Here is a 14,131-nt window from a genome sequence, read left to right as displayed (position 1 = left end):
TCTTTCAAAGAGCTAATTATTCTTTGTATTGATTTCTTAGTCTCAGTTGCATTAATTTCTTCTCTGATATTTATAATTTCCTTCCTTATATAAACTTTAGAGTTTACTTGTTCATCTTTTTCTAGAAGTTTGACACTCAACAGCAGGAAGTTTATTTGAGCTCGATGAAGCTTTTCAGGAAAATGTGAAGCAAATATCAAATCCTAGAAAATATACCCAAAAATTATATGGAATTTTTGTAGAAATTGCTAATCACTTTATTCTTCTGACAAAGAAACAATGCAAAATTTGTAGTGTCAGAAAGCTTTTACCACCTTGCCCTCTCATCCCACAAAAGTGTGACTTATAAAAGAGAGAAATTGAAAAAAAAAAAAAAAAGAGAAATTGAATTTTTCATAATTTCTGAAAATGTGTCTAAATTTTATGTAGCCACATTTCTGAATTATTTCTTTCTAAAATATCTTCATTTTTATTGTATTTTATTAATTTTCAGCACATATTCTTGCACATAGTAAAAAACTATCTCCATTATGTTTACATTTGTACCTAATTTTTTCTGTTTGTTTCATCATTTTTTTGCAGTGCCCCCAACTTGTAAACTAATGTTAACTAATAGTCACATTAGAAATCTGTGTAAGTACATTGGTAATTTTTTAGTGTGTGACAAATGACAAAGCTTCAATGTTCTAAATATCTACATCCATGTCAAGTGGACAAGAAGGAGTTTTATAAGAAGAGGGAGAGAATACTTTAACAATGATACAATCTACCACTCATTCATTCTTTTATATTTAATAAAACTATTCTGCATATTTAAACATTAATAGTGGTGATCAATTCTAGTTTCATTCACATGCCCTCCCATACATATATATTAATAGATACATATATAGATATCTTCTTCCATCTACATTAATATATATATGTAAGGGACGTTGCACTTGCAAGGCAGGCAGTGGCACCACTGAGCTAAATTTCCCACCTACCATTCACTTTTTAAGAGTTTCGACTTTCATGTAGGAAATTAAGTGATTTTTCCCTCTTATTCAAGATTCATTGATAAAATAATGCTTTTTTTCTTTCATATGATCAAAGTTTTGTTAATATAATTTAGAAATCATATTACTTTATTTTCTAATACTAAACAATTTAGATGAATTTCCATTGACATGTTCTATGTCCTGTTATTTATTACTAGATTATACCTGAAAATATTTTATTTAAAATATAGATACAGGCGAAGTTGAGTTGCATTTTGAAATATTTTATGTTCTTAATTTTCTGTGAGATATTTTTGTATTAGTTTTATTTTGACTTGATTAAAGACTTGGAAAATTTTAGTAGGATAGTTAAAATAACTTTTAAATTATTTTTTCTTGAGGTAAGAAATAATTTATTTTGAATCTCTCTGGTTTACAAATGTTGTGGAGAGACCCCCAAGAGGTATTTGTGGTATGACTTCTATGGTAATCTATGTTAATAGTGTTTTTTTTGTTTTGGTAATGCATCTATTTATCCAAGTTATTTAAACAATGTAACAAATTGTGATTTTTTAAAATTTCTTTTCTAGTTGCCTTTATATGTCTAATTTTATTTCCAATATTTAATATGTTTCTCTTTCTTCATTAGTTTTGCGAGGAATATATTAAATATATCAAAAGAGCCAATTTTTTTTGCTGTCCTGGGGATTGAACCCAGGGTCTTTACACTGAGCTACATTCCCAGTCCATTTTATACTATTTCTCTTTTCAGACCTTGTCTTGCTAAATTACCAAAGAAGGACTCAAATTTGTGATACACCTGCCTCAACCCCCATCAGCATCAGTGCTGAGTGTAAGGTTACGTGCCACTATTCCTGGCTGACTTACAATATACTTAGGTAAATAATACAATTTCCTGATTATAGACCCACCAATTAGTAAATAGGTTGCTAGGAAGTTTTTCTAAGCATCATTTTTAAAGTATAAAATTTATTTATTTATTATAGATAAAGGTGAGACTATTGCAAAGATGAAATGATACACTGTGTAGACAAAATTTCATATTATGTACTTGGGACACAATAAACTCTTAAATGACTGATTTCATATTTTTCTATCTGCCTTTTGATCTAATAAAAATTTGCTGGTCTTGTAACACTTTAAAACCTAATGGCTCCAAATTTTTTGTTAACTGTTCTTTAGCCTTATTATTTATTATTAATTTTTATATTATTCATATGCTGCATTGGTCTGTTCAGACTTTTATAACAAAATATTATAAATGCTGCTTTAAACAAAAGACATTTATTTCTCACAGGATTGTAAGTTAGAAAATCTTAGATCATGGTGCTGGCTGCTTTGGTTCTTAATGAAGGCTGTTTTCCTGTCTTCTAGACTACTATCCCCTTTCTGTGTCCTCACATGGAGGAGAGAGAGAGAAGGCAAGAAAGAGAGCAGACTCTGACTCATTCTTATCAGTGCATCAATGTCATCACAAGGAACCAACTCTGTCCCCTGATCGCCTCTAAGCCCAATGATCACTAAAACCCCTTGTTCCAAATACCAGCTCACTGGGGCTGGGCCTTCAACAGTTGGATTTTAGGAATATCAAAACATTCACTCCATACACATTGCTGCTCCCTCTTTCTGTCCATTTCCAGAAATATTCATTATATCTTCTCAGTAAGGGAATTTTAATATTTTGGAATAATGTCCCAAAATATTTTGGTCCTTTATTGTCTTTTTAATACCAAAAAGCATTAATGAATATCAAATAATGCTGATAAAGTCACTTAATAGTTGCTTCCTATAGTATACATAGCATGTATTGTATTTTTAATAGAAATTTGTATTCAAAAAGTTAAAAAAAGGATTTTAAGGGGCCGGGGATTTAGCTAAGTGGTTTCTCGGCCTGCTGCACAGCACAAGGGTGAGAGTTCAATCCCTGGTACCAAAAAACAAAACAAAACAACGGATTTTGAATAATATGTGTATAATTTTTAAAGCAAGTGTAATAAGCAAGTAAAAATGCAAGAATGCTTTTGATATTTAACCAAAATTAAGTGTACATTACATTCAAAATTACCAAAGAATTTAGATTTATATACAGCGGTACCTTGGTTCACGAATTTAATTCCATCCACAATTCGCGCTCACATGGGAAAGGTGGCCGCAATTGTGTTTGTCACTTGATGCAAAGTTGACAAACAAAAACAAAATTTTGCTAAATGCTTCTGTTTGTGAATCAAATTGTTACCAAACAAAAGTTTGTGAACTGAGGTACCACTGTATTTTCAATAAGAGACTGAACTGTTTATTAACCATATATCAAGAATATTCATTTTATTCTCTATTCTCATTTCAGCCAGGTATTGGTAGTATGTGTGTTTGTCCAATGGAAAGCCTGAGGATTAGCCATTGATAGCATCTCAATTCAATTTAGCATTACTGTTTGTGTTTCAGAGTGCAGCCCAATGCATTATAATTCAAATTTATATATTTGAAATGCTTTCTATGAATGCCATGAAATAAGCTAACCATTTTCCACACATGGAAATTTGAAATAAAGCTAATACAATTAACTTAATTTTTAAATTTTGTATCATTATAATTAACAGAAATTTAAATGAAGTAGCCAAGTGTGGACAACACAAATCTAGGCCAATATCACTGGTTCTTAGAGCAAATTATTCACCAGAAGCTCCCAATTACCCCCATTCTTCTTAGTCAATGTCAAAACATGGAACCTGGTATTTTATCTCTCTAAATTTTTGAATTATCACTGATACGTAACTCTAAAATACATCAAGGTAGAGACCATGCCAAAAATTCTGCAAAAGTAATGGAAAAAAATCACAGTTTTGTTAAATTTTCCATTGAACTCTTTAATATGGCTTAATAAATAATCTTATGTTTTTAGTGTAGTCCCTATATCTTGATTTTATTGTCATAAGAAGATGATAACACTAGGAAGACCTACTTGATACAATTTTGAATTAGCCAATGGAAGCAATGCATACATCACACCATATCATGCTTTATAAAGCATGAAGTCAGAATAATGAGGTGGTTCAATGCATGAGCTTGGAGGTCAAACCAGTTTGGGTTCACTGATAGCCCTGCCATTTAATAATTGTATTACACTGAACACACTATTTGACTGCTCCAAGTTTCAGATTCATCATCTGTAAAATATCAGTAATAACACTGAACTTCAAAGATGTTTGTGCAGATTAAGGAAGGCAATGTTGACAAAGCCTTTGGGGCAGAGTGCAAAGAGCTTGGCAAAATGTAATATCTCAAAGGCGTAGCTGTTTTGATGGCGCTGTTGTTCTAAAAGCACTATAAATTCAAGTTGTTCTTTCAAGGATTTTTAAAAGTAGTTTCTATTTCCAAGGTAAAAGACATAGCTGCCAACTTAGTAATTAAAAGCTTTAATTTAAATATATTTTCCTCTAATTCCAAAACACAAAACTTGTGGGAACTGGATATTTTCTGGCTGTGTCTTACAGTCATGCACTACATTTCACAGCAATCTGCCTGCTCAATTTTCCTTGGGCAATATGAGCAAGGAACATAGTCTGTTGATCCTAAAAGTTATGATTAGTTGCCTGGCATCACAGTTATTTTGTAGACTAATTTTGTTCAAACTTGGCGTGGCCAGGGTCCTAAGTAACACAACTTTGTGAACTTTCTAATGGCAATTGACTATGTGGCTGGCTAAGACATTCGAGATAATTTTTGGGTTTCAGTGAACAGAAACATCTTCAGAAAAGTTTAATTTTTAGTGTCTAAAAAAAACATGTAGGAAAAAACAGGATTTTTTCTCACATGAAACAATTTTAATCACTATTTAACCACGCATGAAACACAGTGGTGTTTTTCAGGTTCTTGAAGGTTATGGAAGAAAAAAAGTGTGACTAGCAAACCAGGAAGGCTGCAGTCTGTAGCTCCTTCTCTTGACATTGCAGTTGCAGCAATTCAGCCTCCAGACTCTTCAAAGATCTCCTTACATTTCTGGGGATTTTTTCCATTTGGGTACTAATGAACCCTAGCTTCAAATAATTTTTCCTGTATTCCTACATCATTGAATCATCTACTTTGGTCTGTATTTGAGAATTAAAACACTTATTATCTAATTTATTTATGGTTATTATGGTTACCCTCTACAGTCCTTTTATAATCAGATCTGTATGATCTGATCTAGGTTACCTCTTATCTGTAGATCCGCTCTTCTGTAATACTGGCTAATCTTTGCTCCTGCATCTAGGGCTAGGGTGTCAGGGTTACATGCTACAAGAAACAACATTTATAAATAAAGAGACCTCCAGTGAAATATAGTTAACTAGCATTGCTTTCACCTTTAATGTTTAAGCAACTTTTTTGTTCTTTAAAAAGGAAAAGTTTATGTAGAGTTTGCATAGACTTTGTCCAAATACTTATTCTTACATAATTAAAAACTCATGCAAAGTTTGAGTCATATACAGTCCTATATGTGTGCTAAAAACACATCACAGTTACCTATAATTACATTAAATCCACTTTCAAACATCGACAGTATTTTAAAGAACTATAATAAAAATTATTTTATAGAGAATTAACTACTAGTACATGTCTTTTTAACATAAAAATTAGTTCCAATATATAATTTTTAAAAATCTTTATTTTTCTAGTGTAGAGTTTAATAAGTTAAATTCATGAATAATATAGAATTGTAGAAATATTATATTATTATTTAGTTAGAAAATTATTGAAGCCAGAATAATTTTAATTTTTATATTTAAAGATTAAGCAAGTTGTTTTATTTCATTTATATTACACTAAAATTTACTTTAAAAACTGTGTATCAGTGAATTAGATTCCTGATGTTAAAGTCTATCAAAAAATTTCCCTTCAGGGCCGGGGATTTAGCTCAGTGGTTCTGTTGCTTGCCTTGCAAGCACAAGGACCCGAGTTCAATCCCTGGTACCAAAAAAAAAAAAAAAATTTCCCTTCAAATATGTTTTAAATGTTTACAGAAAATTGGAGGAGCAAGATTCATATAACAGCAATGAAAATTAAACCTTTTGTACTTCCCAATTTTACTTGAAATGCATAGATTTGTTTTAATTTAAATAAAATGCATAGATATAAAGTTATATTATTTAAATTTTTATCTATTCAGATGAACAATGATAATAATAAACACTTTATTTTTAAAAGGAACACACATACAAAGCATCTGTATTTCCAGGTTTTGATTCTTAAGTGTGGGGAACATTCTAATAATAGGTGTCTTGAAATTACTCCCTAAAGCTAGTGCTGTTGTCAAAAATCAGTCAGTGAAGCCTAAAAGCACAAATCATGAAAGTTTAAAAATAGATGCTAGACTTCACTATAGTTAAGTAAAGAGCCTTTCTGAAAGATATTAATATAATTAAAAGACAAGCCTTAGATTGGGAGAAAATATAAAATTCTATATGACAAAGGACTTTTATGGAGAAGGAATGCAGTATTATCAAAACACAAAGATAAGAAGAAAAAAAGACTCATTACAAAATGGGCAAAAGGTGGGAACAAATGTGCCACCAGAGAGAATATATCAACCATATATTAGTTATTTATTACTACATAGCAAGTTTGACACACAGTTTAGCAGCTTAAACAACACCTTTCTATGATCCACAGCTCTTTAGGTCAGAAGTCCAGGCAGGCCTTAGCTTGGTCTTCGCTTCAGAGGCTCTTGCTGAGCTTTGATCCAGGTGCTGGGGTCTCTTTGAAGATTCAGATGAGGAGAGATCTAGTGGCAAGCTTGCATGCTCACTGGCAGGATTCAGCTCCCTGCAGTTTGTCAACTGAGTACTTTAATTCTTTCCCATTTTTGACCACAATCTAACCTGAATTTTTGGTCACATGAGCTTCTGTGTTCTGTAGATTAGGAGTAAATCACCAAATTCTTAAAAACAGAGGACTACATAAGGGTAGAGGATAATCAATCAGAGGCTATATGACAGTTGGCCCAGGAGCAATGGCAAATAAGCACTTGAAAATATGCACAATCATTGATCATTAGGGATTTTGATTTATTTTTGTTTTTTTTTGTTTATCCAGATAATTTTTTTTCTTTTTTCTTTTTAATTTAAAAATTTTTATTAGTATATGTTTCCAGTACATAATGATTTGATTCATTGTAGTGAACTGGTACATGTACATAAACCTCTTAATTCTTTTGTTGAAACCATAAAATACAACCATTTACACACTAGAATAAGTAAACTGAAAAAGCTGACCCCAGGAAGTGATGACAACTCTGGAGAATAATTGGAATTCTTGAACATTGTGAGAGTGTGAAATTGAACAATCACTTTGAAAAATGTTTTGGCGGTTCATTAAAAAGTTAATCACATACCTATGTTTCACTAGACATTCCTATTTTAGGTATTTACACAAGAGAAGAGAAAGCACAGATAAGAATGCATAAATAAGAATACCCACTGTAGCTTTATTTGTAAAGGTCAAAAACTGGAGACACCCCAATCATTTTTTAATAGATAATGGAATAAAAAAAATCTGTTGTCATAGATTCTCAACAAAACAATGGAATGGACTATTTATATGCACAACACCAAAGAACATTAAAATAATTATGTTGAGTGAAGCAAGTCAGATTTGAAAAGAAAACATATGAGATTATTTATTAAAAATAAAAAATACCATGAAGTTTGTGGCAATAAAAGTCAGAAACCCATTTGCCTCAGGATGCAGAAAAAGTGGGAGGAATGGGTTACAAATGATATGAAGATATTATTGGGTAATATACAAGTTTGTTTTTCTAATTGTCATGGTACTTTCATAGAGCACATTTACGACAAAACTTATACATTTTAGGTGTGTGCAGTTCATTTTTTCCATTTCATCTAAAACATATCTATCTCATCCTCATTTCCATTCATGTGTTCAATTATCCATGAGAGGCTAGGGCAGGATGATTGCATATTGTTTTATTGATTTATTTTCAATTATGCCTATTACATGAATTGATACCAGGCAACCATAAAGCATTGTTCATTCACATAATAGTATATTCATATGCCATAATTTGCATCTTGAATGCCCCCCAAAGGTTCATGTGTTAAAGACTTACTCCCCAGCCTCTGGTGCCATGTGGTAGAGCCTTTTGGAGGTATGACCTAAGGGAAGGAAATTAGGTTACTGTGAGCTTTCCCTGGACAGAGATACTATGGCTCCAACTACTCTTCTTCCACTCTTTGTTTCCCAGTTTCCATGTTGTGCAAACTTTCCTACAGCATATACCCCACCACAATGTGCTGCCTCAGCAAAGGTGAAAAGAATAAGCCCAACCCACTATGGACTGAAACCCTCCAAACTATCAACCAGAATAAGTCTTTCTCTTTTTAAGTTGATTTATCAGAGGTGCTTTGTTGTAGTAATAGAAAGCTAACACATTATGCATAGGTATATTCTAGATGAGATACTGAACAGAAACATGCATTTTTATTCCTCTCTCTCTTCCTCTGCGTCTTGGACTACAGATACATAGCCAGTGATTCCAAACCTTTTCCAGCTATCAATGATAACAAACAGCTGGCTGTCAATGCATGCCATACATTCGCCACCGTTTTTTTTTTAATAATATGAATTTCTCTGCTAATATTTTATATATTTTTACACACATTTTACTTTAAGTCAGTAAGTTTCATCATGGTATCTATTATAAAATCATGTTTACTAATCTCTACATCATTCTCAGGTGACCAAGTGGACCCAGACAGAAAACTACTACTTAGCAGAACAGAGCTACAGGTTGTATAAAGGAAAGGATACATCAGTAAGAGAACTAAAAAGACAGTCAAGAGTGACACTGAATCTTTTCCAGGCAGTAACATTAGGCCTATGCATTCCCGACTAGATTCCACAAATGATTTGGACCAGAGATTTAAATGCACTTGTTCCCTGCTCTGTTGAATAGTAGGGTCTATCATGACAGTCCTAAGCCTATTCTCACTATCATGGTTTGGGAGCATGTAGAACATTTAAAATGTTTCTTGTATCCATTTCTTTTCAAATTGAGAGGAACTATACTTTAAGATCTGTATTTAAGGAATCGCATCCAAGGAGGCTCATATAAATTCAGATTTGATCAGTCTGACCCCCAGTCTTGAGCTTGATGTCATACTTGGACAATTCCAAGGAATCGTGAGAGAAGGATGATTGTACTTTGTATGTAATAAAAGGCAAATCATGGGCAGAGGATGAACCACAGCAGAATGTATTTTACTGAGATGATCACAGCATTATATATATAGTCTCCTGTAAACTCAGAGAGTTGTTCCCCAATCATTTAGAGGTGGAGATCATATTTCCTTCCCTTGGGACTGGAAGTGAATGGGTGACTGTAGTAATGAAGAGAGTGTGCCACAGGTGATGTTGTATGATCGGCAATGGTAAGTTATAAAAGAAGATGAATTTTCTGCCTTTAGCTTTAAAAGGCTTAGCTTAGAAAATGAAGTAGCATTTAGCAAAGAAGCTTAGTCCCCATGCAGAGACTAATTTCAAGTGTTGCGGATGACAGGGACACATAACATTTCAGCCGCTCACCATACCACATTCAAGTAACTCAGGCTTAGCATTCTTCCAGCCTTAAGCATTTCAGAAACACTGTGAAGCCTGCCAAAAAAAAAAAAAAAAAAAAAAAAAAGCAGATTTATGAACAAAATAAATCTCATCATTATTTAAAGCCTTACATTATAGGTTTATGTATTATTCAGCCATATCTACTAGAAAAATTTGCTTTTGATGAGGGGAATGATACAAGGAAGAAAGGATAAAAATAATCTTTAGAATTACCCACAACATTTTCATTTTAAACAGGAAAACATAGTTTTGTATTGTGTTTTTAAGAAATCTAAAAAGAATTGTTTTGAAATATTAGAATGTTTATATCATAACTTTTCAAAATCATGACATTAAAATTTTAGAATGAAAATATTGTTTAAAATATTTCTACTTTATTTAGGGTTTAAGAAGAAAATAGAGTTGAAAAATTGACATATGCTATAAATTCTACTTCTTGCTTTGAGAATAGTTTGATTCTAGAAAAGTTGATTAATTTTATTTATACTGATTTCCATATTTATAATTATATTATCTTTAATTATATTACTCATTACATGGGCAAATTAATGACTGACAAATAGTCAATTAGCTAGATATATGCTGCCAGTATGGTACAAAATATACAATTAATAAAATATGTATTATCTCATATTGGTCTCTTTTTTTAGAGTAAAATTCAATTTCATATGATACATGATTTGTCTCTTATAAGTAATTCTATTATATAGAGTAAGAAAAAATAAAGGTTCTATATTTTAAAGATGTATTCATTGCAATTTTTAACTATGAAAACATTCATATGATTCACGACTACTATACTACTGGAGACAATTATAAACAAAAATTTAAAAATAGGCAAGATTTTTAATATATTTAACTGTACATAAAATAATTTTTCTTGGTTGCTATTTTTATTAGGATCTATTCTAACTTATTATATATTTTAAAGTATATATAAGTGAAGATTCAATATTTTCCAAATACAGTTGAAAAGAAAAGCTGTACCTTGGTCTTCATGTTTCTTTTGTATCCTAAATTTATAGCTAATTTTCACGAGTTATAAAGTCCTGGATTATGCATTCTCCCACCCTTGACACCTCCTAGCTTTTAAAAGAGTTTAGCAATTTATTATAGCAATTTAGCAAAAGTACTGCTGCTTCCTGTCAAAATTTACTGGCATCTTTGCTCACAAACTGGATGTAAAATATGTCAATGTGACCCTTATCTATGTCCTTGATGCATGACATGGATTACGCATTTTCTTTCTTGTAATTTTACGTGTATGTTTGATAGACCAGATAAACCTAGAGCACTTCTACATTTCTATAAGTAAATTCTTGTATTTGAAGAAAACAAATTTCAATTGGTACAATAAAAGTGAGAAACAAAATAAAAATGTAATGGCAACAATTTATATAGCCTAGTAAGAGACAAATATATATATATACATATTTAATAAATATATTTTGATACAAGAATGTATAATTTTAGTAGAAATATAAAATAGTATGAATTGGCTTTTTCAAACCAAAAGTGACATGTGTGTTATCTTTCTCAGTCTACTTCATATTATATTAGCTAAATGCTCAAAGAACAATAGTGCTTTCTTTGTACCTTTCCATCCTGATCTCATTTTCAAATGTGAAGAATGATCCTAATAGGAAATAATAACTAAAACCAATGACACATTAATAGCTCATTATAACTCTATAAATGAAAGCTCTTTGTGCATAATATTAATATTTGTGTTTAACTCCATTGTGTTATTGCTTGCATGACCCTATAAAATTTAGAAGTCCCAAAAGAATGGTTTTGCCTTTGCTCTCTTGCTTAATTGGCTCATGTGATATTACCATAAATGAACTTTTACTACTTACATGACAATGAAACCCATATATCAGGAAGCATGTACTCTTAATAAAATGCTGTGGGACATAAAATTTACTAGATATCCTAAAAAGAAAAATTTTTAAAGTTATGAGGAAGTTATATTAACCTTTTATACACTAATGTGAACAACAAATTTTTATATTTAGTTCCATTTTTATTTAAAAACTTAAATACCCTTTGATAAAATAAAATATTTCATTCTATAACTTTATTGTTTATGTCCTATTATGTATTCATTATACTCTGTTAACCTGAGTATTCTGTCAGAGTCAAAACCCCTGGGTTAGTACATAGTGAATTAATGATAAATATAATGAAAAGGCTAACTTGTTAGGGAGGCATTTAAATAGAACACATGTATTCTTGTAAAAATATACATTGCATATGGGTATTAACAGACATATATAGCTGTATAGCTAAATAGATAGCATGCATGTATTTTATATATGTATACTTATATCTGCGTGTGTTTATACACACAAAAGCATATATTCTGTTTTTCCTGAAGAATTTACTTTGAAATTATTTTGGTTTTAAAATTAACAAGTTTAAAATTTATGTCAAGATAATATGATTATATGTTATAACAATGTATATTAACTATTGAAACAGTTATTCTCTTTTGAGATTGCTTATGTTATTTTTCTTTCCAAAACTTTAATATGCATTAAATGGGAACCACTTTTATACAAAATAGCTAAGTCCTGACAACACCACACACACTGAAGGACTAAGGAAGTTCTCAGGTCATGTGAACCTACCCATTCTGAGCCAGGATGAAATTTTAATTCCCCACACTACTCTCGCTTTTATTTTTGTCCCAAAATATTCCTTCAAAGTATTCATGACAGGTGCATTTTTATGCCATTCATTTTCATACATTGCATACATGTATCAAAAATGAGTTTATGAACTATAATTTTACACTTATTTTTATATAGGTGTGTACCTATGTAATAATATTGATTGATATACTTGTGTTTTTACAGGCTGAACAGATTAACCCTCCTCTTTCAACTAAATGCTCATGATCACTTTTCTTCAAGCATTGTTTTTCTTAAGTATTTTTTATTTTCAGTGCTGAGGACTGAAATTAAGGCTCTGTCTTTGCTTGGAAAGCACTCTATCACTAGCCCAAAATAATTTTGGTCTGAGCTATATCACCAAAATGATTTTTTTTAATCAGAAGTTTATTTAGCTTACAATAACTAATTTTTCAAAATAATAAACATTTCCTTTATATGAACAATTAAATATTTGTCTAAATCAAAAAAATAATTTTGTACATGAGAACAAACTGGAAACCATGAGAAAGTAGTTAAAAGATGAGGATCTTTTTACTTTTAAAATACAGGCATATTTTTATTGTTAGGGATAGTTGCATTGCATAATGATTTATTCATTTTGAGAAACTGGCACATGTATATATCATATCTTTATCATTGCTATTTCCCCTCCTCCCCAACTTTCCTCTTTCCACTTCCCCAGATCCTCTTCCAGTGTTAACATATTTTCCAAATTTTAAGGAGTAGGTATTTGTTTATAAGGAATTTTTTTAAATTTAGAAAATATTTGAAGCTTTCAACAGCAAAATTTTAGTAGCAGAGCTAAGCTATAATGAATAAACTGCAGAATAAAACAACCACCCAAAGCATTGTAAAGATAAATTGACAATAAAATGATGACTTTTGGGGGTGGATCTTCCAATGCTGAACCAACACTGCCATCCCTATAACAAAACCACTTTCTACATACTGCCAGATCTGATTTCTAATAGTTTGTTTTGTTAAATTTCTATCTATGTTCATACTTTTTTCTTCTATTATCTTTATCCAGTTTTAGGATTAGCACAATGTTCAGTTCCTAAAATGAGAGAAGTGTTCCTTCTTTTATCTGTTTTAATTGTTTGATATAATTTATCAGTTAAAATGTTTATGAGGCTGCTGTTGTCATATAGGTAGGTTTTCAAGCTAGGAATATACTTTCTTTAATAGGTGTTATTCAAAGTTTATATTTCCTCCAGAGTTAGTTTCATGAATTTGTCTTCCAAGATACTTCTTAGAAGTTGTCAAATTTATTTCAAAAAAAGATTTTTGTAATATGCTTTCTATATCCTTTTAAATTCTGTAAAATCTGTGGTAATGTCTCCTAGATCTTAATATTGTAATTTTAAAAATGTATAACTGATATTGTGTAACAGGAAGAAAAGGTCTAAAAGAGCAGGGGAATTGGGAGGGGTAGAGGAAGGGAAAAAAGGGAAAGAAAAAATATGAGAAGAGGAAAAAAATGGAAACAAGATCTTTGCAAATAGGGAAGTGTGGGGGGGGTGAAGGGAAGGCAAGGGAAGGGGGGAAAAAATAAGAACCAAGAGACTCATGTAATGGTACAAGATCCCAATGATGAATGTAACTGTATTTTATACCTAAAATGTACCAATAAAGTTAATGGGGGAAAAAAAGATAAATTAGCAAGTATAGTACAAATTTCTGATTCAAATATATATCAACTCAATGAAAATCCCACAAAATCCAAGTAGGATTTATTGCACTTGGATGAAATTATGAACTGAATGAAATTTGATTTAACCACTTAAATTTAAAATGTTTATGAGAATATTGCACTGCTAATGTTGCTTTATTTGGAAA

The sequence above is a fragment of the Heterocephalus glaber genome, unplaced genomic scaffold (assembly GCF_053883595.1).
Source record: "Heterocephalus glaber isolate CG9 unplaced genomic scaffold, H.glaber_assembly_v1.0 deba00001600, whole genome shotgun sequence".
NCBI classification, from domain to species: Eukaryota; Metazoa; Chordata; class Mammalia; order Rodentia; family Bathyergidae; genus Heterocephalus; species Heterocephalus glaber.
The sequence above is the reverse complement of the archived record's forward strand: the minus strand, read 5'-3'. Positions refer to the sequence as shown.